This window comes from Monodelphis domestica, chromosome 1 (assembly GCF_027887165.1).
Source record: "Monodelphis domestica isolate mMonDom1 chromosome 1, mMonDom1.pri, whole genome shotgun sequence".
NCBI lineage: Eukaryota > Metazoa > Chordata > Mammalia > Didelphimorphia > Didelphidae > Monodelphis > Monodelphis domestica.
The window spans coordinates 194,465,079-194,492,753 of record NC_077227.1 but is presented as its reverse complement, the minus strand read 5'-3'; positions in this window follow the sequence as shown (position 1 = coordinate 194,492,753).

The following is a 27,675-nucleotide window of genomic DNA, read 5'->3' as shown; positions in this document are numbered from 1 at the left end:
TCCTAGATTTAAACCTAATCAGAAATGAGAAGATATTCTTTCCCCCAAAGAGTTTCCTTTCACACTCTAGAGAGGGTTCCTTTTGCTCCCATCCAGAATTCAATTAAATTCAATCCATTTCCACACATTCATTAAATGCTGACTGTGTGCCAGGCATTATACTAGACACTGTGAATACAAAGATCCTTTCCCTCAAGAAGTTTGTGTTTTACTAGGGAGATAAAACATGTATGTAACTAACTATAACGTATATGCAAATTAATGCAAAAATTTCAAGAGAGAAGGAACTAAAGCCTGAAGGGTAGGGGGGTGAAGGTGGTAGGGATGTTCTATGAACATAATGCACTTTGTTGAGGATGTGTCATATGTCAAGACCAATCTTAGAGATCGGTCACACATAGTTTGTATTGTTTATCTAAAACATTCAAATACTTTATATAGATCTTTTTTTTAAGTGTGAGGGTTAATCCAAATGTTTAATATCATATAAAATCATAGGAAGATAGCTTTTGAGTTAAAGGGACTTTATAGGTCATCTGATCCAGAAGTGTCAAACTAAAATAGAAATAGATTCCTGCAAGTGTGCATATTGACTTAGAGAACTACAAACTGGGGCAGCTAGGTGGTTCCCTGGATGGGGAGCCAGGCCTGGAGACAGGAAGTTCCGAATTCAATATGACCTCAGATACTTTCTAGTTGTCTGATCTTGAACAAGTCACTTAACTCCAATTGTCTCCCCCCCCCCCTGTCACTCTTCTGCTTTGGAAATGACATTTACTACTAATTCTAAGACAGAGGTAAGGTTTATTATTTTTTTTAAGGAAAAGAAAGAAAACTACAAATTAACATTATCTATGTTATATTTTTTATTTATTTTGTTGAATATTTCCCAATTATATTTTAATCTGGCTCAAACTGGGCTATGAGTATGACACCTGATTAAAATCCAATCCTTCCATTTTACAGATGTGTGTGGTAATTGAGGTCCCACCGAGTTAAGTGGCTTGCCAATAAATTTTCTGTTTCTTTTCATAATAATTACAATTAAAATATTTCAAGTCTTTTGAGAATATGTATTGTTTATATGGGGAAAATGAAATGCAAAGTCAATGCAAGTAAGTGACTAGTTCAGGTAACTCTCTGCAGTTGGAGATAATTTCTCGAATTTCCCTCCTCTACTATGATGGACGTGGGACTGATGTAGCCAAACTTAATAAGTTCTCCTAAGCTATCCTAAGGAGTTTCAAGAGCCACAATTTGCAAGAGCACAATTTGCTAAGACAGAGGGCCTGAAAACAGGATGGTAACTACAATGGGAAGCCACATGGAACCAAAACCTCAAGAATAATTGTGCAAAATTGTGGTAGAGAAGGTATATAGAAGAATTTCCATGGAAGGGGGTTGGGAGAAGGGCTACAGTAATAAGGCCAGAATCAGATTTCAGAGTCACAAATCATGTCAGAGCATATTCTCCTTTACACATCAGAAGACTCAGGATGATGATTTCCTCCTCATTCTCCTTTTCCCTTTTCCTTCTCTCTCTCCCAAGAGAGCATGTGCCTATTCCCAAAATTTATTTCTCTTCCTTTTAAGTGTATTTATCTTCCTGTTCACTTTGTCAATTTAAAGAGAAATGTGGTTAATCATTGCATTGTTGATCTTTGTGTTTCATTTTTGAAATGCAGGGGAGAAACAAGAGAATAACTAGAAGGAGGAAAATATAGATTTAAAACTGTAGTATTTTTTTAAACCCTTACCTTCTGACACTTAATATTGATTTTAAGGCAGATGAATGATAAAGGCTAAGCTAGGCAATTTGGGTTAAGTGGCTTGCCCAAGGTCACGTAGATAAGCAGTGTCTGACATCAAATTTGAACCTAGGTCCTTCCAACTCCAGACATGGCACTCCATTGACTGTGTTAATTAGCTTCCACAAAAAAAAAAAAGAGCAATCTTTTTCCAGAGTGAGAATTTTCTGACTGGGGGCTTGAAGCAAACCAAAAAAAATTTCTGAATCATTTTTAGAATTTTCGAGCACCAAGAGAGAAACTTAGATCCATATTGCTCTAGGCAAATTAGTTAACAGTTCAGTTGAAAGAGGCTATATGATGAGTTGGTTGGCCTACAGAAGTGGGTCCCTGGCCACTTCATTATTTCCAGTGGCCAGTTTGAAAGGAAAACCTCTCCTAGGGTGGAGGTAGGGGGATGAAGTGATTAAGAAAAAGTCTTGTTTGAGGGGGAAGTAGCAGGGAAGGAATAAGAGAAATTGATTTTCCTTGCTTACCTGAACCCTACCCCCTACTGCTACACATGTATGTATTTATATTAGTACTTTCATATATGCCATTTAAAAGCAACTTGTGCATTCCCACTTCATCTCTACCTCATAGAATCCCAAGCTTCCTTCAAAGCGCAGCTCAGTCAGAGGAGACCTTTCAGATTCCTCCTCTCACCCTCAGCTGCCAGTCCCTTTCATCTCTACCCAAGATTACCTTGTATATATTTTGTGTCTACTAATATGTGCATATATAGATTGTCCTTACAGACTGCAAGCTTCTCAAGGAGAGGGATTGTTTCATTTATATCTTTATATCTCCAGTATCTAGTATAGCATCTGGCATATAGTTGATACTTAAAGAGAAGTTGATCCATATATGATATGGTTATATTCTCTCTATGATCTTTTCCAGGTTAAAATCTAAGAGTTTATAATCTTAATTTTATTTAAGAAGAAATTAGCCAGAATATATACCACTCAAATAGTGATGAAGCTGGGGACAAGAAGCCAGGTGTCTACATTCTCAGTCCATGTCTCTTTCCAAATGCCATTATCATCAAGACTTGCTTTGCTGTCAGCTATGATGGAATAGAAGAAAAGGTTAATGTGTAATGCATAGGAATAGGTGATATAGCAGACTGCCTTATTAATTAGGAAACAAAGTATTGCCTCAGTTCAAGAAATTGTTAAAAAAAAATACAAATTGAGAAAACTCAGAAAAATGCCAAAGAATTTATTCACAATCTAGTTTGCGTTTTCATTGTAGATGTCTTGGGGGCTGCCATGGCTTGCAGCCTTTAATGTACCCAGGGGAGGGAAAAAAGAAAATAAATCTCTCTACCTTCCTGCCAATCTTTAGACTAATTAATAAATTGATTACATTAGAGAGTCAAAATGTACCAATCTGCACACCAAGATACCCACAGAGCAATCAGTTGTAATTAAAAAATCAATTGCTGTTCTGTAGTAATTAAATTTGTCCACTTAAATAGATGTAATTGATATTGCCTGCAACCAATTTCCAAGTAGGGGCTCTTAAGGGATTTTTGAGATTAAGGGGCCTGAGCCAAAGGTTCATCCTAACTTGAAATTATCAGCAGACTAGAGAGTTTATCTCCTTTTCCTTGAAAACTATCAAGGAGCAAATGAGATTGACTCTTACCTAGAAATAGATGGCAGGGCAATGCCAAATACGACAAGATAAATAATGATTCATTAGGTGCTTCTTGGTATTGATTTCTCCATATTTGCATTTTTTAAATGAATGTCTTACAATCTGTAAAGCTATTCACCAAGTAGACTTATGTCGCATTGCTTTATACCTACTTGTGGCTAATTGTTTCTGACGCTAGCTCAGTGCTTTATATTCAAAATCCATTGTATCATATTAGTTTTGCTTTTCTAACATTGTGAACATCTATTTCTCTTCTCTGGAGCAGAAAAGGGACAAAACCAAGAAATGAAAGCTCACATTGACCAAATAGCCAACCAAATTTGAAATTTCATTAAGTAAATTCCCTCTCCTAAATCATTCATTTCTCCAACAAAGAAATTATATACACTCAGTCATGACCTCCACCTTATCTCTGATTTGTGTATCATTTGTATATTCATTTAAAAAGAATATAGTATAATTTACTTCTGACCTAAGATAGTACTAAATGATCTATTAGTCATTACACAGGCATAATAAGACTACTTAATCTAGTAATTGATAGGCAAAGAAAAAAATGCCACAGAAATCCCTACATCATTATATCATAGTGGGAAGGGACATAGGGAAGCTATATCCCAGACACATCTGTATGAAAGTCAACTCTACAAATAAGAATTTATCCTGTATTTAGAAGTAACCCATTCTTATGTTCATTTTCACTCCCTCCAAAAATTCTTTGTGTAAACTATGTTTGTGTTGCCTATGCAAGTTTTGTGAGTCCATAAGGGTCTTTCTAGAAGTGGCTCAAAGGGTTGAGTGAATAGCTAGCTCTACCCAACCTTCTATAAGGAAGACTTTGTCCCATGCCAGAAGGGGAACAAGAGATTGGGGACTATGATGCTGGCTGCTCTGCTCTCCTCCATGAGGCAGTATTGGGCTAGAATGATATTAATTCATCCCCTTACATATTGCTAATCTAAGGGAAATAATTTTAAAGTTCAACTGTACTCTTGATTGCTATTCCTTTACTGGGGAAGGAATGCCCCCCAAGCGATATATTCAAAGACATAACTCCCTTCCTACTAAATGCTAGTTACAGAACATCCATCAAACACAGTGAACAGCAAATTAATCCAGCTATTAAAATCAAGAACAAACAGAAATTAGAAAAATTATATACTAGACAGTTTATTTTTTAACATTATTTTATTTGGTCATTTCCAAACATTATTCATTGGAAACAAAGATCATTTTCTTTTCTTCCCTCCCCACCACCTCTCCCATAGCTGACTCGCAATTCCACTGGGTATCACATGTGTTCTTGGTTCGAACCCATTTCCATGTTGTTGGTATTTGCATTAGAGTGTTCATTTAGAGTCTCTCCTCAGTCATATCCCCTCCACCCCTGTAGTCAGGCAGTTGCTTTTCCACAGTGTTTTTACTCCCACAGTTTATCCTCTGCTTGTGGATAGTGTTTTTCTCCTAGATCCCTGCAGATTGTTCAGGGACACTGCATTGACACCAATGGAGAAGTCCATTACCTTCGATTGTACCACAGTGTGTCAGTCTCTGTGTACAATGTTCTCCTGGTTCTGCTCCTCTCACTCTGCATCACTTCCTGGAGGTTGCTCCAGTCTCCATGGAATTCTCTCCACTTTATTTGAGCACAATAGTATTCCATCACCAACAGATACCACAATTTGTTCAGCCATTCCCCAATTGAAGGGCATCCCCTCATTTTCCAATTTTTGGCCACCACAAAGAGCACAACTATAAATATTTTTGTACAAGTCTTTTTCCTTATTATCTCTTTGGGGTACAAACCCAGCAGTGCTATGGATGGATCAAAGGGCAGACAGTCTTTTATTGCCCTTTGGGCATAGTTCCAAATTGCCCTCCAGAATGGTTGGATCAATTCACAACTCCACCAGCAAGGAATTAATGTTCCCACTTTGCCACATCCCCTCCAGCATTCATTACTTTCCATAGCTGTCATGTCAGCCAATCTGCTAGGTGTGAGGTGATACCTCAGAGTTGTTTTTATTTGTATATCTCTGATTATAAGAGATGTAGAACACTTTTTCATGTGCTTATTAATAGTTTTGATTTCTTTGGCTGAGAACTGCCTATTCATGTCCTTTGCCCATTTATCAGTTGGAGAATGGCTTGATTTTTTGTACAATTGATTTAGCTCTTTGTAAATTTGAGTAATTAAACCTTTGTCAGAGGTTTTTATGAAGATTGTTTCCCAATTTGTTGCTTCCCTTCTGATTTTAGTTACATTGGTTTTGTTTGTACAAAAGCTTTTTAATTTGATGTAGTCAAAATTATTTATTTTACATTTTGTGACTCTTTCTAAGTCTTCTTGGTTTTAAAATCTTTCCCCACCCAAAGGTCAGACATGTATACTATTCTGTGTTCACCTAATTTACTTATAGTTTCCTTCTTTATGTGCAAGTCATTTACCCATTCTGAATTTATCTTGGTGTAGGGTGTGAGGTGTTGATCCAAACCTAATCTCTCCCACACTGTCTTCCAATTTTCCCAGCAGTTTTTATATCAATAAAATAATGGATTTTTGTCCCAAAAGCTAGGGTCTTTGGGTTTGTCATAAACTGTCTTGCTGAGATAATTTACGCCAAGTCTATTCCACTGACCCTCCTTTCTGTCTCTTAGCCAGTACCAAATTGTTTTGATAACCACTGCTTTAGAGTATAGTTTGAGATCTGGGACTGCAAGTCCTCCTTCCTTTGCATTTTTTTTTCATGATTTCCTTGGATATCCTTGATCTTTTGTTCTTCCAAATGAACTTAGTTATGGTTTTTTCTAATTCAGTAAAGAAGTTTTTTGGTAGTTCAATGGGTATGGCAATAAATAAGTTAATTTGGGTAGGATTGTCATTTTTATTATGTTAGCTTGTCCCACCCATGAGCAATCAATGTTTTTCCAATTGTTTAGATCTAGTTTTAACTGTGTGGAAAGTGTTTTGTAGTTGTGTTCATATAGTTCCTGTGTTTGTCTCGGCAAATAGATTCCTAAGTATTTTATATTGTCTAGGGTGATTTTAAATGGTATTTCTCTTTCTAATTCTTGCTGCTGAAATGGGTTAGAGATATATAGAAATGCTGATGACTTATGCGGGTTTATTTTGTATCCTGCAACTTTGCTAAAGTTGTTGATTATTTTGAGTAACTTTTTGGTTGAATCTCTAGGATTCCTTAAGTAAACCATCATATCATCCGCAAAGAGTGATAGCTTGGTCTCCTCATTACCAATTTTAATACCTTCAATTTCTTTTTTCTTCTCTAATTGCTACTGCTAGTGTTTCTAGTACAATGTTAAATAATAGAGGTGATAATGGGCATCCTTGTTTCACTCCTGATCTTACTGGGAAGGCTACTAGTTTATCCCCATTGCAGATGATGTTTGCTGATGGTTTTAGATAGATACTGTTTATTATTTTTAGGAAAGGCCCTTCTATTCCTATACTTCTAGTGTTTTCAATAGGAATGGGTGTTGTATTTTATCAAAGGCTTTTTCTGCATCTATTGAGATAATCATGTGATTTTTGTCAGTTTGCTTGTTACTATGGTCAATTATGTGGATGGTTTTCCTAATATTGAACCATCCTCACATTCCTGGTATGAATCCTGCCTGTTCATAGTGAATGATCCTCCTGATCACTTGCCGGAGTCTTTTTGCTAGTATCCTATTTAAGATTTTTGCATCTATATTCATTAGGGAGATTGGTCTATAGTTTTCTTTCTCTGTTTTTGACCTGCCTGGCTTTGGGATCAGTACCATATTTGTGTCGTAAAATGAATTTGGTAGAACTCCTTCTTGGCTTATTCTGTCAAATAGTTTGTTTAATATTAGGATTAGTTGTCCTTTGAATGTTTGATAGAATTCATTTGTGAATCCATCTGGACCTGGGGATTTTTTCTTAGGCAGTTCTTTGATGGCTTGTTCAATTTCTTTTTTCTCATATGGGGTTGTTAAGGTAATTTATTTCTTCCTCTTTTAGTCTAGGCAATTTATATTTTTGTAAGTATTCATCCATATCACCTAGATTGCCATATTTGTTGCCATATAATTGGGCATGATAGTTTTTAATGATTGCCTTAATTTTCTCTTCATTAGAGGTGAGGTCTCCTTTTTCATCTTGGATACACACCAATTTAAAGAGTGAATGAACTTTCCCTCTGGGATGGTGCTATCTCAACTCAACCATAAGACTGAGTGCCTGATCTTTTCCAAAGGGAAATTCCCAGAAGTCTCTAAAGAGACAAACGAGAACCAAGGACCCACTCAAAACATTGACTCTTCTATATGTCTGCTAGTTCCCAGAATCTTTCTCTCCCTCCAGGGACCACTCCATGAAAAGAAGGACCACAAGCTCTATCTGGATAACAGAAGCCACAAGAACCAAGATTCTCCATTCTCTTAAACTCTTGACAACTCTGTAGACAGGCAGGTTACATTTGATTAATCTCAAATGATTTTCAAGCTGATATTCCTTCTGTCCATAGTAAAGATGAAAAATACCTTGTATATCATCCAGACCTATGCAACATCTTCTGAGAGATATGTGCATGTCACTTAAATTGGCACTAGAGGCAAGAATGATCTCAAAATTTCTGACTTGAGACTATCAGTATGATATAGTTTTTGGTTCTTAGGAAGCTCCCTGGCTTATAGATACTGTGTCTTATGCTTCAAAGATAAATGAAGTTTGTTGGATATGAAGGAGAGAAAGGATAAAAAAAGGGAACCAGGATGTATATGTTCCCAGCTGTTTTCTCTCTCTATAAAAACAACTTTAGAGAAAATTGGAGGAACAATAGATGCTCCCTTAGCTAGCTGGGGTCCATCAAGGACATCAGCTAGAGAACTGAGAAAGTTGTTGCTCCTAAGAATTTTTATGCATATAATGGTCAAAATTGTGCAGCAGGAACAAGCTAAGATCAAGAGTTAGATAATTCATGGAAATTAAAGGGGCAAGAAGTAGTGTCTGAAATAAAAGTAGGATCAAAATCAGGAGATACCACAAGGTCCAAGAAAGGTGACAGAGGCTGGCACATAAAGGAAAAGTGCCAGGCTGAAAAGTGCCAGCCTCTGTTCCATGGTACAGTACATGACAAGAAAAAGGGAGTTGAGAGAGAAAAAAAAGTTTATCTCAGTTGCTGCACTGTTGGTTTGTATGTGCCTGTGTGCTTCTCTGCCAGGCCATAAATGATCCTCCAATTTTTTTTTAAAGTTGCTCCAAAGGAGAAGCTATAGTTGCCTTCATTGTTCTCCATAGCACTGTATATCAGACAGCTTATTGCTCATGTCTCTCTTTCTTGCTAAACCTCCAGGCAGTGTCAGTATATCAACGGTTATCAATGTGCCCTGAAAAGCTGAGGATTTTCCTGAAAGTCCCTTGCTGCCAGTAGGCATATTATTCTTTTAGTAATGGCATTGGGTTCTAGGTAAGGATACTTATTCCATCCCCTTCTCTCCCCTGAGAGGGGAGCACAAAGCTTCATCCACACCAGGAAGGGTATGATTCTTAGACACACTTATACCCATAGTCCTGGTAGTTAGCCAACTTTTGTGATGGCCAACCATTGGATATCTTTGCCCCTTGTACTGGGGTGGGGGGAGGAGAGAGGGGTCAGGAACCAAAGTTAAAAAGGTGTAAGAGAGAGAGAACAGATAAAAGAAAGTACTACTTCCTCTCTTAGGAAGAGTCCAAGGTCCAAGAGCTGAAAGGTAAGAAGGAAAAATTCCCCTTCAATCTCTGGTTTCTGGTTTCCTTCCCTAGTAGTGTTTGTCCTGATCTCCCCTAGGATGATCAGTCTATTCTGGATTAATAAAATCTGTTTATTCTTGGAGTATTTAGGAATGGTAGGGTTTAGGGTAGAGGAAAATTAGGAAATCCCTAATTACCATTTTATCCTAAATTCCCCTCAGGGGTTGAGGGCTCAGGTCTGGGGACCTGAGTCACTGGAAAGACTGTAGAATCAGGCTGTTGGATTTTCCTGATATAGAGGGATGTACAGTTGTATAAGAGGGCAATTGAAAATCTTCTTGGGTAGATAGTCTCTTCTGTTTTCCACAGGGAAAAAATCTCTAGATGTTGACTAATCTGATTTTTCCATATAACTGAGGGACCACGACAGGTTGAGCTCAGCAGGATGCTCCTTCTCTCTTCTTGTTCAAAAGAGAAAAGAACCTTCTTTCCCACTGCTGATCTGCTTTTCTTGGCTAGCCCCATCCCCCATTGACATCAGAATTCCATCCTCTTTCTGCATGATGTTTTTCAACAAATCTTTGAAATGCAGTCTGTAATCCTCTCATCTCTACCCAACCCACAGCTGCTGTTGTTAATAGAAAACAAATTCACCTGGAAGCACCGCTCAGTGAAAAGATTATGTTTATTGTTGTCAGTTAGCCTCAAGTCTTATTGGCCACTTGTGGAGAAGGGAGGGAGAAAAGGCTGCCTCCACATATACACATTCCTTTAAGTGTTCACAGTCATCCTATCCATAGTAACATACCAAATAGGGATTGAAGAAAATACAAAAATAATATTCCTTATATGTCTAGGGTTGTAAACTCCCCTAATTACTCTTATCAAATTCCATCTGACTTCCCTTACTCCATCTCTACACATTCGTAGAGCTAAGGGTTTCTATGCCTTTATCATCGTCTCCCATCCCTGTCCCCTCCAAATCTAAGTGGACTCTCCTTGTCACTTCTGTTACATTTCATTCACCCACCTCTTCCCAAAGCCAGTGTCAACCTTAGGTTAACCTCAAGCCATTTGCCAGAAAAGTTACTTTGTTCACCCCAAAACACTCTGAACATTCAAAAACAAATCAGGACCAAAGCATGATCCAACAAACTGTTCTTTATTCAATTTTGTATTCTGAAAATGAAAGTACAGCAGGCAAAAAGTTCTCTCACTATAAAAAATAATAAAAGTGATACAAAAGGTAATTAAAAATATACAAAATTCATACAATTTCTCATGAGCAATGATGGAAAAATAAATAATAATCTCAACTCCGTTGGAAAGCAAGTTCTTCAGGTTAGTTAGGGGATTTGATAACTATTTTGAAGGCCAGTGATTCCCACCCCCACCCCCGAAATAATTATTTTTAGAACCTAGCTTTATGTTTCTAAAAGTCATTATTGATAGGCTAGGCAGGTTTAGTTATATAAACAATTAACTGTATTTGAGATGCACTCCTGCCCCAGTGGCCTAAGCTCTGGGGTTACATGTTTGAAATCCCACACATCAGATCCTTTTGTCTCATTTTGCCTCACCTAGAGTAGACTGTAGAGGATAAAAGGGTTTCTAGTTCTTGCATAAGCACAAGAAACAATTAATATCAGGTAGAGGATAGCCTTTATTTCACATCACAGAAAAAATAAAACACAAGGACTCAAAATAGCTCATAAATAATCACCATAATTCCCCACATATTTCTGGTGAGACCCACTATCAATCCAGACCTATATAATCTTTCTACTTTATATTACTACTGAGTTTGGGGTTCTGCAGAGGTACTTCTTCATTTTTAGTGACTTTCACCTTTGACTCAAACTAGCACTACAATAAGAGTTTGACCCATAACCAAAAGAAAAACAATTTTTTCCTTTTTTTAAACAATTTTTTCCAGATTACATGTAGATATAATTTTAATAATAATTTTCTGACATGTTGTGATTCACGTTCTCTCCCTTCCTTCCCCCCCCACCAGAAATGAGCTAATATTGTTTCGTTTATGCTTTTTGTTTCTACAAGAAAGGCAATTGTGTTTTCACAATAATTCATGGCAGAGCTAGAATTAAAATCCAAGTTTTGGTTTCTCCACATTATGGCTTGGTCTTTTGTATCTCCCCAAATCCCAAAGCATATGCTTGATCTTCTGTCCAAGAGTATAAATAACCAGATATCTACCCTTTCTTTCTCTCTCTCTCTAGAAGAGTGGGTTCCAGAAGTCCAGGATTAGGAACTCCCTCATCTTCTATGTAGGATGCCATGGTCCATCCTACACTCCATCCTTTCCAAGGGATGTTTGAGAGATTCTGCCATTGCTTCCCTCTACCATCTCTTAGGTCATGTAACTAAAATAAGCATCTAACTTGAGGCTGTGTTAAATTTACGGTTGGACTGAATAATATTTTAGTTGGTCTCCAGGGATTTACTTACTAAATCCCAAATGAGTTACTCAAGTCAGAATTGAATTTATGGTAGTTTATTTACAATAGAGGGAAGATATTAAGAAAGAGAGAGATAGCTGCTCTTAGTCTCCTCTTGAGCCAGGCATGAGTTCAGAGGTCCCAACCAAAGGAAAGGAGTCTCAAGATGATGGGCCTTTCTGGAGTCTGGAGCCTCCAGAAAGGTCAAGGGAAAGGGAGTCAGCCTTTACACTCACCAGAAAGCCAAGGAAAAGAGGTCCAGGAAACAGGTCCAGTCAGCACTCTTCTGAATGAAGAAAATTCTCCACTCCAGTAGAACTCCAGCAGAACTCTCTCTCACAGGAAGTGAACTCCAAGTGAGAGTTCCAAGTCAAACTGCATTCAGGCAATTGTTACTTTTTTTGTAAAAGACATTTTTCTCTTGTATCACTTCCCCTAATTTTTACATTTACCAATCACAGTTGACCTCTGCTGTAGGACTGCCCAGAAGTTTGCACCTTTTGTGATTAAATCCAAAATGGGCAGATTTCCATACTCAACTTTTAAGTACTATGTTTACACTTCTGGGGATTAAATCTAAAAGTAGGCTGATTTTACCATTCAACTTTAAGTAGAGTGTTTACACTTCTGGGGATTAAATCTAAAAATAGACAGGGGATTACAATTTAATCTTCACAATCAAGGATGAGCTAAGTACCTTCATTGTTACAATCAAGAAAGAGCCAAATCCAATCTTCACAGCTGCCATTAATAATTTTGGGATATAGGGAGAGACAGAATCACTGTTCCCTGGACAACTCTTGATGGATACAATAAAAATAATCTAAAGGTAAAATGATGGAAATCCTTTGATATGTGAACCATTCTGTGTTATTAACAAAAGACAACTGTAAGCAGAAAAATTTTAATTCCTTCCCTCATTTAAAACCCAGGAATTTTAAATTTTCTAGAATTTATCTTGGCAACAACTTTAAAATATCACATATCTTACTATTGCCCCTCCTAAATTCTCCATTTATTTCAATTACTATACTGGATTTGTTCCTTCATTTCTATTATAGTAGAAATGGTGGAAGGTGCCACTCACAAGTATCTGTCTTTTGACCCCACTCACAAAAACCTAAAGAACTTTATGATTTGAATAATTTTGTTTCCCCTAAAAGGAGCACTTTTCTCTTGCAAGCACTCAAGCTAATAAGAAACAGAAAGATTTACACAATAAAACAGCTAGAACTCATACCCACGCTTATAAGTAATAAGTAAAACTCTACCACTTCTTACAGGCATCTGTCTATCATCTATCTACCTACCTACCTACCTACCTACCTACCTACCTATCTATCTATCTATCTATCTACTCTATCTATCTATTCCTTCTAATTCATATTACTCAGTGGGCCTCAGGGCAACTAGAGTACCAACCATCTCCTGTCCTGGATGTAAACAATCTATAGGACTAGTAATGCAAAGAGCAAGGTTTGGCACTCTATCACTCTCCAGTTGGTTCATCACTTGCCCCATTAGGTGTAAGTTCTTTCCCACGAAGGACGGATTGTATGCAGTAGCCTTCATCGCAGGCCTCTCTACATTTATATGGACATTTTGATATAGTCATCTAATCTGGCTTACCCCTATTCCCAGATCCACATGTATTGTTTTCTCTATCTGTCTCTGCTGTTAACTATATTTTAAAGGTTAACCATAATGCTAATGTGTATTTCTTTTGTTTCTTTGCTCAGCTGTAATAGTAAAGACTGTGTGCTAGGGGGCTTCTACATCTTCATTTATTCTTTCATTCAATAAACAGTATACAGAAGTACTGGCAAAGTATCTATGAAGACAAAAAAAGAAAATATTTGCCCTCAAGAAATTCATATTTTACTGTGAGAACTAACTTGTACATAGATAAGTCAATGGAAATATTTGTAAGATAAATAAAAAAGAAATTTTGGGGTGAAGGATGAGTGCTAACATCTGAAGGGTAAGGACACTTTTTTTTTTTTGTAGCAAGTAGCATATGAACTAAGCCTTGAAGGATGATGGAAGAGACAGAGAAGGCACACATGGGAGGATGGCTTGTGCAAAGGTATGTGGGAGACTGTTATATATGTCAAAATAGAAACTTTGGTGGATTGTGGAGTATATATAGGAAGGTAATGTGAAATCACTTTAGAATTACAAACTGGAGGTAGATTACAATGGGCCTTAAGTGCGGACAGGGAAGTTTGTATAATGTCCGAGAAGAGAGGAAGCAAGAGAGTAATATATGATCAGATCTGGATTTTAGGAATATTCATTTGGCAACAACATTGGAAAGAAGGAGGACTGGAGGCAAAAACACTTCCCAGGACGTTATTGTGATAATCCATGCCAAAGATGTTGAAGGTATGAATCAAGACTGTAGCTGTGTGTAGAGGAGACAAATGAGAAAGCTGTGGAGGTAAAATTAACAAGACTTGGCAAATGATTGGCTCTTAAATGAAAGGCAGAAGAAAGAGGATTGTTCGTTGTTGTGTTTTGGGGTTTGCAAACCTAGATGATTCAAAAGATGGTGCTACCCTTGAGAAAAACGGAGAAATTAGGAAGAGAAAGGGAAAAGATGAATTCTAGGGGAATCTAAGTAGAGCAGTAGATAGAATGTCAGGCCTGGAGTTGGGAAGACTTGGCCTGATATTCCCTAGTTGTGTGATCAATTCAAGTCATTGCCTAACCCTTTCCTCCCTTCTTAGAACTGATACTAAGACAGAAGGTAAGAGCTGAAAAAAAAAGATGTAAGTTCTATTTTGTATACACTAAGCTTGAGATGCCTATAAGTCAGTCATCCAGATGGAAATGTTCAATAGACAGTTGTTACTATGAGATGGAGTGCTTTTTGGCATTATTAGATATTTCAAATACCTGACAGAAATTATACACTAAAAAGAGAGAATCTGTAAAGTATTTTTTACAATATTGCTATGGTGCCACAGTGGATGCTCTGAATTTTGAATATTGTTTTCTCTCCTTTTTCCCCCCATGACAAACTGTATTCAATAATGCAGAACTTCAGTGATAATTAGGGGGGAGGGGGAAGACTCCATTATTCTAATTTGTCTGTACTTGAGATTGAAAGGTTGGAAAAGGGGATAAGAATAGTGCCTCCTATGTCCCTTATTTCATAATAATTTGTGTTTGTAAATGCTTTATATTTTTAATCAAATGTTTAATTAGAAATAACCTTAAATATTGATATCAATTACACTTGCTTAGTAACTATTTGCTTTAAATTAATTCATTTCTCTACATAAAAAGTCAAAACATTTTTATTCCTTCAAGTTCCATTGAGAATTATTTGTCCTTTCATTATCATTTACCTTACATGATTAAAGTTAGTACTTCTGCTTTTTTTCTGCTTTTTAAAAAAATTGTATTATTTCATAAAGTTCACAAGAGCAGAGATCATAGTGCTATATATCAAGAGCTGGAAAGAACCTTAAAGGTCCTCTTGTCAAACTCCCTCATCTTAAAGATAAGGAAAATGAGGTCTAGAGAAGTTCCAGCAGCACGTGAGTTAGTTCCTATAAGTCCCATGTAGCAGAATCTAGTTTTAAAATTAGGTCCTTTGACTCCAAGTTCAATGAGAGGTCTTTATGGATTTTTTTGTCTTCCCCATAATTGTATCTTAATTGCCTTATAGTTTTCTATTACATTAATGTCACTTTCTTTTATATTAATATGTAGTACTTGGAGGATCCCCTTTTCCACCTCACAGGGTAGGTCTACTAGAGAAACAGCTAAATAACTCTTCTTTTCCATACTTTCCTTTGAAACCTTCCAAACACTGAGCTAGCCAACTCTGGCAATGTGTGTATCAACCTTATCATCTGCTAATATAAGTGAATTTATCCATACCATTCAAATTTCTTCATTTGATGTAATGGATAATTCTATATATGGATGGTGTAGTGCTAGTTAGTGGAGAATCTTTGTTTTCTTTATATTAATTGTTAGGCCAAAATTGGCCCAAGTGGCAGGAAATTGATCTCTGCTCTGTTGTATCTTAGTAGCACTGTGCCATGAAACTGAATATATTCCATTTAAATCTTGGGAAAATCCTGAAGATCACCTGGCAAGATAAGGTAGTGGACACTAAGGTCTTTTCTAGGTCATTCAGACTCTATTGCAGAGAATGAAACTCTGATGGGTTGGCCACATTGTTCAAATGCCAAACCTATATTTGCCCAAGACTATTGCCAAGAACTCACAAGAGGCCAAGTGCTTACCTGGAGGTCAGAAGAAGCAGTCGAAGGACACTCTCAAGGTCTCTCTGAAGAATTCTGATCATTGTGCATGATGCCCACATCAAAGAAGGTGCTGTGCTCTATGAGCAAAGAACGGTAGTAGTTCAAAAGAAACATGAGATGTTCAAGTGTAGAGACATCTCCAGGCCAAAAGTTCACATGTGCTTGGCCTGTAATAGAGCCCTCTAAGCTTGTATTGGTATGATCAGCCAGTCTGACAAACTGTACATTGACCCCAACATACATAGTGATATCATTTTAGTGCTCTTCAAATATGAAGGGCAACAACCAATCAACTCTAGGCTTAATGAACAAAAAAGCATTTATTAGGGAAAGCATTAATGTTGGAGTATGCTCCAACACTAGGACCTGAGAAGCCTGGCAATTCAGTTCAGGTTCAATATGGAACAAAATAAGGCACTAGTAAGTCTGAGGTGTATAAATGGAGATTTTGAACCCTAGACTTCATTCCCCAGAAGTCCTTGGTATTTCCCAGAATTCCCTATAATCTTTCCTGCGTCTACCCGTTGGCGAGATCACATTATTGGTATTTAACTGGCAGTAAGGCCTCCCACACTCTTCCTTTGCAAATGATGCAGCAAGTATAGTGGTAAGCTAAGTGCTGGGATTTTAAATGGTCTAATTAGCCATGGGCATGTGGTTGTTATTTTGTATCCTCTTTATCCCTTGATTTCTAATGATCCTTAATAAACCTCATGAAATATAATATTTTTATTATTAGAGATATAATTTAATTTTTACAGAGGAAAGGTGATGATTTAAGAAGTGATAATGGTTTGGCCCATTTGGCATATGCTTTCTCTTATCTCTCCCTTAGGAGCTTGCTGGGTTGGCTAAGCTTGTTTGTCTTCCCCATTGTTGGCTGATGGATGAATGAATGGTGCTGCTGAGGATGGGGATTGAGGACTCAGTTTTGAAAGGAAATACTTTTAGATAGAATTTTTCCCACAAACCTGTGTGGTCCTCCCTCACAAACATATGCCATCAGTAGGAAGAAAGAACATACGTAGAGAGTATATGTGGATATATGGAAGGCCCCCAGATAGAGAACATGTCTGCCAATGATACAGATGTGGAGAGGGCAACTCCTGCTTCTAAAGCTCCAGGGGAGATGATGGCTTCTAGTGACATCATTGTACTACTCTCACTGGGCCTGCTTCCTACTGGCTAGAACTTTGCTAGATAATCCTAGAACTAAGGGTCTGGTCAACTCTGTCAGTTCAGAAGCAAGAGGCTTTTTTTAAAAAAGCTCTTTTTTGGGGGAACCCTTACCCCCCATTTTGGAATCAATACTGGTTCCAAGGCAGAAGAGCAGTAAAGGCTAGGCAATAGGAGTTAACTGACTTGCCCAGGGTCATACAACTAGGAAGTGCTTGAGGCCAGATTTAAACCCAGGATCTGTCATCTCTAGGTCTGGCTCTCAATTCACTTAAGCCACTTAGCTGCCTCCTAAAATAACTCTTTTAGAAAAAGCAATTATCCCTACCCAGTTTTTATATTAGCACCAATCCTAGGAAAAGTCACCCAGTTTTCTTTCTTCCTTCTTTCCTTCCACAGTCTAGCTAGAATGAATTTCATCTATATAGGGTAAGAGGTTCTTTAGCCTAAGGCAGCCTGCTCTTCCCAACTATCTTATACCCTCAGGCTTAACTTTTTCTTTGGGCTCCACTTCATGAACTAGGCCCCTGGGTCTCTTGCTCCAGTTTATGCATCTTGATTTTAATCTCTGGAGAACAAAACTAAAAATATTTCCTCCAAACCAGTACTTTTTTCAAATTATATTTTCTGCTGTAGACTTTTTTTTTTACTTTAATATAGTCAAGCATGACAGAAACTATCACCTCCAGATCTACAGAAGAAAGAGTCAAAAAATCTTGCTGAGACTTTCAAACCAGCAGCTGGTGGCAGCAAATCACAAATGGCAAAAGATGTCCATCAGCACAAAGTAGAATCAGTTGTGACAGGTGCAGAAACCAGCCCAAGGTCTCCTCTGTCTACAAATAATTTTTCAAAAAAATCTTTGGATGATGCAACTAAAGAGAGCATGACAACCAAGCGAGTCAAACAGTCCAAAGAAGAATCCTGTACGGTTCAATAAAGTTTAAAAATCATCTCCTGAGTATCAGGGCTATAAAGCAAACCATAGGAATTAAACATTTTGTAAAAGCCTTCCAGAAAGGCTTTTGTTTTAGTCAGTCTTACAATTGTTGATTTTGTTAAAAGATGGCAATGTTAGAACAAGAAAGTTTTCATTCTCTCTTTGCGTTCCTCCTTGTACAGTAATGTAAATAGTCTTGTATAGTTATATGGATAAAATTGTAAAATATTCAACTAAATGGAGGATGATGCATTAAATCTACAGACCATATTGTATGTTGTATTCATTAAAATGTCTAATAGTATCAGAAATGTATGTTATATTCTAGTCTTAGTCTGTAGCAGGAGACATGTGAGAGAATTTGTGGAAGGAATTATGATGATCCTATGTCCACCTGAGTAAATAAAAGGAAACCATGTATTTTTAGGAGTAAGTAAAAGCTATGTATAGTTTGTTTATGGTGAAATTATGATTTTGAAGTGTATAGCTAACACAAGTGTTTAAATTAAAAATTGATACGTAACTTATGGGAAAAAATATAGTCAAGCATGTTTATCTTGTCTATCTCTATCTCAAGTCCCAAGAATTGGTTCTACTTATTGAACAAAAAAGTCTTTTTTTCTACAATGCCAATAAATATAGTAGTCCCATTTTTTCCCCAGAGAGTTCTTTTGTTCTGGTTTAATCCTTTTATGTACCTGAATTTCACTGGACTATATGGTGTGAGACATAATTCCGAATTCACATTCTGCCAAATTGGTAACCAATTTTCTCAAGTACTTTAAGAAAGGAAACTAAGACTCAGTCTTTCAGAGGAACAAGACAAGCGGGGGAAGGGCAAAAGGAACAGAGAATTCCAGAGAAAGAACAGAGAAGAACTGAGAAGATCCAGACAGTTAACTTCACTTCTCTTTGGGAAGCCCTTCCAGGAGGTTGCTCTGAAAGCACCTCTGAGCCCTGGTCATCTTTTTGGGAATTCAGACACCCTGAATCCAGCAGAAGACAACAGGGCTTTTGGGAGGCGGAGTCAAGATGGTGGCATAGAAGCAGCAATAGCTCAGACCTCTGAACACCCTTCCTTACTGATCACAAACTGAATGCTCCTAGGGGACTGAAAATCAAACCTAACAACAAGGCAGAGCCGTGGAAGCCTCCTGCTGGACTCAATTCAAAAGGTACACCCTCCAAAAGCCAAAATCCGAGAACACTCGGGCTTAGGGGAAAGGCAGAGGGAAAGTCCCAGGACCCAATCCCCCTGCCACCCTAGACTGCAAAGCCTCCAGCGGCAGTGGGAACCTCTGGGTGGGGAGGGTGTACCTTGTGGGCAGGGCTGTGCTAGGCTCAGAGCATCGAAGACAGGCAGCAGGGAAGCAGCTGGAAAGGGAGAAAAGAGCTGGCAGCCTGGACAGGAGGGCTGGAATCCCCCATACTGCTCCAGCCTTCCAGGAGGTTTTGGCCTCAGGGAACATCCAACTCAATCCAGCTGAACTTAATCCCATCAAAAGTCTTCAGAGCTCATGGAAGCCAGGACCTCTCCCCCCCAAAGTGCTAAGACTCCAGCTGCAGCAGGAACCTCTGGGCAGGCAAAGGCACTGGTCTAGAGGGTGTACCGTGCGGGCAGGGCTGTGCCAGGCTCAGAGCGTCGAACACAGGCGGCGGGGAAGCAGCTGGAGAGGGAGCGAAGAGCTGGCAGCCTGGACAGGAGGGCTGGCAACCCCCATACTGCTCCAGCCTCCAGGAGGTTTTGACCTCAGGGCACATCCAGCCCAACCCAGCTGAACTTAATCCTATCAAAAATCTTCAGAACTCAGGAAGCCCAAGCTCCAACACAGCTACCTCACTGACTGCTGGACTTTAATCCAATCAAAAGTCTCCAGAGGACTGGGAAGCTCAACTGCCAACACTCCTCCTCCAGAGACTGCACTGAGAGATCTGAAAAAGCTCCAAGAGTGGAGACTGACAGAAAGCCCCAAAACCAAAAAAATGAGAGGAGTAAGAGCACAGACAAATAAGGTGAGCAAAGAAGGGGTAAATATGAGCAAAAAACAGAAAAAGAAGAAAGAAATTACAATTGACAGCTTCTGCACAGGCAATGAAACAAGACCAAACAATACACAGGAGGAGGCAAGTAATAAAACAGAAATCCCAGCGAATTGGATACAGGCTTTGGAAGAACTCAAAATGCAAATCAAAACACAATTAAAAGAGGCTGAAGACAATTGGGAAAAGAATTAAAAAACTAAGATAAGTCATCTGGAAACAGAAAATAGTGTCTTGAAAGCAAAAATCAACCAGCTTTAAAATGAGGCAAAGGAGATGAAAGATGAGGCAAAGAAGATGAAAGAGGAGGCAAAGGAGATGAGAGATGAGGTAAAGAGAATGAAAGATGACCTCCAAAGAAAATCAGATCAGAAGGAGAAGGATGACCAAAAAGCCAGGGATGAAATCATGTCTTTAAGAATGAGAATACAACAACTAGATTTGTGACCTCACAAGGCAGCAGGACACTCTAAAACAAAACCAAAGGAATGAAAAAATTGAGGAAAATAGGAAGCATCTCATTCACAAAACAGAAGACTTAGAAAATCGTTGGAGGAGAGACAATTTAGACAATTAAGAATCATTGGTCTACAAGAACACCATGACAAAATAAAAAGCTTGGACATAATACTACAGGAAATTATTCAAGAAAACTGCCCCAATAGTCTAGAACAAGAGGGAAAAGTGGAGGTTGAAAGAATCCACAGATCACCTCCTGTACTTAATTCCAAACTGATAACACCCAGGAATGTTATAGCCAAACTCAAGAACTATCAGACCAAAGAAAAGATATTACAAGCTGCCAAGAAGAAGTCATTCAGATATCAAGGAATCACAGTGAGGATAACGCAGGATCTGGCTGCATCCACACCGAAGGACTGAAAGGCATGGAATATGATATTCTGGAAAGTAAGGGAATGAGGTCTAAAACCAAGAATCAACTACCCAGCAAAATGGACTATATTCTTACAGGGGAAAGTATGGTCATTCAACAAAATAGAAGAATTCCAAGAATTTGTAAAGAAAAGATCTGAACAGAAAATTTGATGCCCAAGCACAGAACTCAAGAGAATCATCAAAAGGTAATTTAAAAAGAGGGGGGAAACAAAACAAAACAAAACAAAACAAAAACCTCACTTTTTTTAAAGAGACTCAATAAGTTAAAATGATATGTATCCTTATAAGAAAAGAGGTCATTGGTAACTCTTAAAAATTGTTAGTTTCAACTGGGCAGCTAGAAAAATTACACATAGAGGGAATGGTGACTAACTCTAAAGAATGAAATGACAAGACATAAATAGGTATATAGACATATGTATGCACAAATATATATACAAGTGTATGTGTGTGTATATATATATGTATATATATATATATATATATATATACAACTAGAGCTAAAAAAAGAGGTTAATACTAAAAGAAATTGGAAAAGAAACAAAAGGGGGTTAATTTATATGTCACAAAGAAGCTCATAGCAGGAGGGGGGAGAACATCAATAAACTGGAAGGGTAAAGAGGTTGGAGATAGGTTATACTCAACTCTTACATGCATTGAAAGTGACCCACAGAGGGAATAACAACCCAATTCATTGGGGCAGAGAATAGATTTGCGCCTTATAGGGGAATAGAAGGGTAGCAAATGGACTGGTGGGAAGGGAAGCAGTACAAGGGAGGGAGGGGGGTAGCTTTAGAAAGATTGCAAGGGAAATAAGGGGGGGAATAGGAAGGGAGGGGGGGGTAGAAAGGGAAGTAAAATAAGGGTGGGAACTAGGGGGATTGACTAAAAATAAATATTGGTGTAGAAGGAAATAGTGAAAGAAGAAAAGGCAGGACCAGGACTAGAAATCAAAATGCTGGGAAATACACAGCTAGTAATCATAACTCTGAATGTGAATGGAATGAACTCACCCATAAAATACAAGCAAATAGCAGTAGATTAGAATCCAAAACCCTACCATATACTGTCTATAAGAAACACACATGAGGAAGATAGATATGCATAGGGTGAAAGTAAGAGGATGGAGCCAAATCTATTGGGCATCAACTGACAAAAAGAAGGCAGGAGTTACAATCATGATATCTGACAAAGTCAAAGTAAAAATAAATCTAGTAAAAAGAGATAGGGAAGGTAATTACATCCTGATAAAAGGCAGTATAGACAATGAGAAAATATCAGTACTCAACATGTATGCACCAAATGGCATAGCCTCCAAATTTCTAAAGGAGAAACTAGGGGAGCTCAAGGATGAAATAGATAGAAAAATTATACTAGTAAGAGACCTGAACCTTCCTCTATCCAAATTAGATCAATCAAACCAAATAATGAGAAAGAGGTGAGAGAAGTAAATGAAATCTTAGAAAAATTACACTTAGTAGATATGTGGAGAAAAATAAACAGGGACAAAAAGGAATACACCTTCTTTTCAGCAGCACATGGTACATTCACAAAAATTGACCATGTATTAGGGCATAAAAACATTGCAAACAAGTGCAAAAGAGCAGAAATAATAAATGCAACCTTCTCAGATCACAATGCAATGAAAATAATAATTAGTAAAGGCACATGGAGAGGTAAATAAAAAATTAATTGGAAATTAAACAATACAATTCTCGAAAACCAGTTAAAGAACAAATCATAGAAACAATTAATAACTTCATTAAAGAAAATGACAATAATGAGACATCCTTTCAAAATCTATGGGATGCAGCCAAAGCAGTACTCAGGGGGAAATTTATATCATTGAGTTCATATATTAACAAATTAGGGAGGGCAGAGGTCAATGAATTGGGCATGCAAATTGAAAAACTAGAAAGTGAACAAATTAAAAATCCTCAGATGAAGACTAAATTAGAGATCCTAAAAATCAAAGGAAAAATTAATGAAATTGAAAGTCAAAGAACTATTGATTTAATAAATAAGACTAGAAGCTGGTACTTTGAAAAAACAAATAAAATAGAGAAAGTACTGGTAAGTCTAATTAAAAAAAGGAAAGAAGAAAACAAAATTGACAGTATCCAACATGAAAAGGGAGACCTCACCTCTAATGAAGAGGAAATTAAGGAATTCATTAAAAACTATCATGCCCAATTATATGGCAACAAATATGGCAATCTAGGTGATATGGATGAATACTTACAAAAATATAAATTGCCTAGACTAAAAGAGGAAGAAATAAATTACCTTAACAACCCCATATGAGAAAAAGAAATTGAACAAGCCATCAAAGAACTGCCTAAGAAAAAATCCCCAGGTCCAGATGGATTCACAAATGAATTCTATCAAACATTCAAAGGACAACTAATCCTAATATTAAACAAACTATTTGACAGAATAAGCCAAGAAGGAGTTCTACCAAATTCATTTTACGACACAAATATGGTACTGATCCCAAAGCCAGGCAGGTCAAAAACAGAGAAAGAAAACTATAGACCAATCTCCCTAATGAATATAGATGCAAAAATCTTAAATAGGATACTAGCAAAAAGACTCTGGCAAGTGATCAGGAGGATCATTCACTATGAACAGGCAGGATTCATACCAGGAATGTAAGGATGGTTCAATATTAGGAAAACCATTCACATAATTGACCATAGTAACAAGCAAACTGACAAAAATCACATGATTATCTCAATAGATGCAGAAAAAGCCTTTGATAAAATACAACACCCATTCCTATTGAAAACACTAGAAAGTATAGGAATAGAAGGGCCTTTCCTAAAAATAATAAACAGTATCTATCTAAAACCATCAGCAAACATCATCTGCAATGGGGATAACCTAGTAGCCTTCCCAGTAAGATCAGGAGTGAAACAAGGATGCCCATTATCACCTCTATTATTTAACATTGTACTAGAAACACTAGCAGTAGCAATTAAAGAAGAAAAAGAAATTGAAGGTATTAAAATTGGTAATGAGGAGACCAAGCTATCACTCTTTGCGGATGATATGATTGTCTACTTAAAGAATCCTAGAGAATCAACCAAAAAAGTAGTTGAAATAATCAACAACTTTAGCAAAGTTGCAGGATACAAAATAAACCCGCATTTATATATATAATGTCATAAATGTCATCAGCATTTCTATATATCTCTAACCCATTTCAGCAGCAAAAATTAGAAAGAGAAATTCCATTTAAAATCACCCTAGACAATATAAAATACTTAGGAATCTATTTGCCAAGATAAACACAGGAACTATATGAACACAACTACAAAACACTCTCCACACTATTAAAACTAGATCTAAACAATTGGAAAAACATTGATTGCTCATGGGTGGGATGAGCTAACGTAATAAAAATGACAATCCTACCCAAATTGATTTACTTATTTAGTGCCATACCCATTGAACTACCAAAAAACTTTTTTACTGAATTAGAAAAAAACATAACAAAGTTCATTTGGAAGAACAAAAGATCAAGGATATCCAGGGAAATCATGAAAAAAAAATGCAAAAGAAGGAGGACTTGTAGTCCCAGATCTCAAACTATACTATAAAGCAGTGGTCATCAAAACAATTTGGTACTGGCTAAGAGACAGAAAGGAGGATCAGTGGAATAGACTTGGGGTAAATGACCTCAGCAAGAGTCTATGATAAGCCCAAAAGTCCCAGTTTTGGGGGCCAAAACCCACTATTTGATAAAAACTGCTGGGAAATTTGGAAGATAGTATGGGAGAGATTAGGTTTGGATCAATATCTCATACCCTACACCAAGATAAACTCAGAATGGGTGAATGACCTGAATATTAAGAAGGCAACTATAAGCAAATTAGGTGAACACAGAATAGTATACTTGTCAGATCTTTGGGAAAGGAAAGACTTTAAAACCAAGCAAGAGATAGAAAAAAATCACAAAATGTAAAATCAATAATTTTGATTACATCAAATTAAAATGGTTTTATACAAACAAAACTAATGCACCCAAAATTAGAAGAGAAGCAACAAATTCGGGAACAGTCTTCATTACAAAAAACCTCTGACAATGGTCTAATTACTCAAATTTATAAAGAGCTAAACCAATTATACAAAAAATCAAGCCATTCTCCAACTGATAAATGGGCAAGGGACATGAATTGGCAATTTTCAGTTAAAGAAATCACAACTATTAATAAGTACATGAAAAAGTGTTCTAAATCTCTTATAATCAGAGAAAAGAAAATCAAAACAACTCTGAGGTATCACCTCACACCTAGCAGATTGGCTAACATGACAGCAAAGGAAAATAATGAATGTTGGAGGGGATGTGGCAAAGTTGGGACATTAATGCATTGCTGGTGAGAGTTGTGAATTGATAAAACCATTCCAGAGGGCAATTTGGAACTATGCCCAAAGGGTGCTAAAAGACTGATTGCCCTTTGATCCAGCCATAGCACTGCTGGGTTTGTACCCCAAAGAGATAATAAGGAAATAGATATGTACAAAAATATTCATAGCTGTGCTCTTTGTGGTGGCCAAAAATTGGAAAATGAGGGAATGCCTTTCAATTGGGGAATGGCTGAACAAATTGAGGTATCTGTTGGTGATGGAATACTATTGTGCTCAAATAAAGTGGAGAGAATTCCATGGGGATTGGAACAACCTCCAGGAATTGATGCAGAATGAGAGGAGCAGAACCAGGAAAACATTGTACCCAGAGACTGATACACTGTGGTACAATTGAATGTAATGAACACCCCAAGAAGATTTCCTCTCCATTCTTCCAAAATAGCTCTTGAACTTCATATTATAACTAGGACAGTTAGAAGTCAAGACAACTCTCACAACTGACCCCAGAGGGTCAGGCTGCCTGATCCTGAAAGATTTGGGGAGAAGAGGTTCAATTGTTAGGTTTTAGGGACTTGCTGTTTTTCATTTTCCCAAATATCCTTCAATCTCACTTACCTTACCCTTCGTGTGTTCCTCAAATAAATAGTTATTCTATAGATCTAGTGCCTGCTCATAATATTCAGGGAGAGGGACCAGAAGCTTTGGGGAGAACTATATTTCCTCCCCAAGGAAGAAGAAGCTGTTTAGTCCTGGACTTACTTTAGCCCTGCCTCTGAAGAAAAGTAGTCAGTAAGTCTGAAGACAGCTAGTGTGGGTTTATTGAGGTAGGAGAGAGAAGAACCTATCTATTCTCTCTCTCCACCCTTTAGCTCCATTTCATCTCTACCACACTATGGTCCTGAACTCAGTGGTGGGAGACTCCTTTCCTTTCTTCCCCCCCTCCATTTTAGTACATTCATTAAATAATCCTTCCTCCAATTCATATTTACTAAAGGTTGTCAAACACAAATCTCTTATATGTATTTTGGTGGATGTCTAATCTATTCCATTTATCTACTTTTTCTTCAGTTCCAGGAAATTTGAGTAATAACCACTTTATAATACTTTTGGTTCCTAAGCACATTTTATTTCATTCTTTCTTCTTCTCAACTTTGTGAACATTTAAAAAAGATAATGTACATATGAAAAGTAGAATAGAAAAGATAATTATATGATGCCATTAATCTTTTTTATCTAGTTTGCTTCTTAAAAATATATATATAATAAATTCAAAGTGTTACTTTCAAAGCTGGCCTCCATAAACCTTTCTCCTAACTTTCAGACCTACATCTCTAAGTGTGTATTATATATCTCCATCTTGATGTCCCAAAGGCCTCTAAAACTCACTATGTCTCAAAATAAATTCATTGTCTTTACTCCCAAATCCTAACCTCTTCCTAACTTCTGTTACCATCAAGAGCACCTCTATCTCCCTAGTCATCTTTGACACCTCTTTTTCATCCAGAAAATCCAATCTGTTGCCAAGGCCATTGATTTTAACCTTCATAACATTTCTCTCATTTGCTCCCTTTTTCTCCTCTAATACTGCTATTACCCAAGTGAAGGCCCTAATCACCTCAAACATAGACTACTGGAATAGCCCCAGTGATGGTTCTTCCTGCCACAGGTTTCTCCCCATTCCAATCAATCTTCCACTCAGCTGCTGAAAGTGATCTTCCTAAAGCAAAAGTCTGGCCATGTAACTCCAACTCAACAAATTCCATTGGCTCCCTATTACCTCATCTTAAAAACTTTCCCTCTCCTCAAGTTTACAAGTTTATTACACCACTCCTCCTTCCTTCCACACCTCCTGACCTCCAGGCTGTGCTTCTAAAGACTCAAACTTCAGGCATTTTCAGTGCTTGTTCTTTGTGCTTTTGCACTTCCTGGATTCCTTTAAGTTCCAGCTAAAATACCATCTTCTACAAGAAATGTATCCTATTCTCTTTAAATGATAGTGCCTATTCCTTGATGATTATTTTCAATTTATCTTGTATCAAGCTTTTCTGTATATACTGTAGTTGTTTGCATATTGCTTCTTCCTTTAGAACTTGAGATTCTTGGGGGCAGGGGATGTCTTGCTTTTCTTTGCATCTCCAGTGCTTGGCACAGTGCCCAGCACACATTAAACTGACTGGTCAAATGATACAATTTTAAACACATGAATCCGTGCTAGGCCATAAGATAAGAGAAATAGAATGTTTTAGAAACCAGAACCTACAAGTCCAATCCTTGCTCTGGGAATCTGCTACTTCTCTCTCTTCTTTATTCCCTTTACCTGTAAAATAGGGAAGATGCCTCT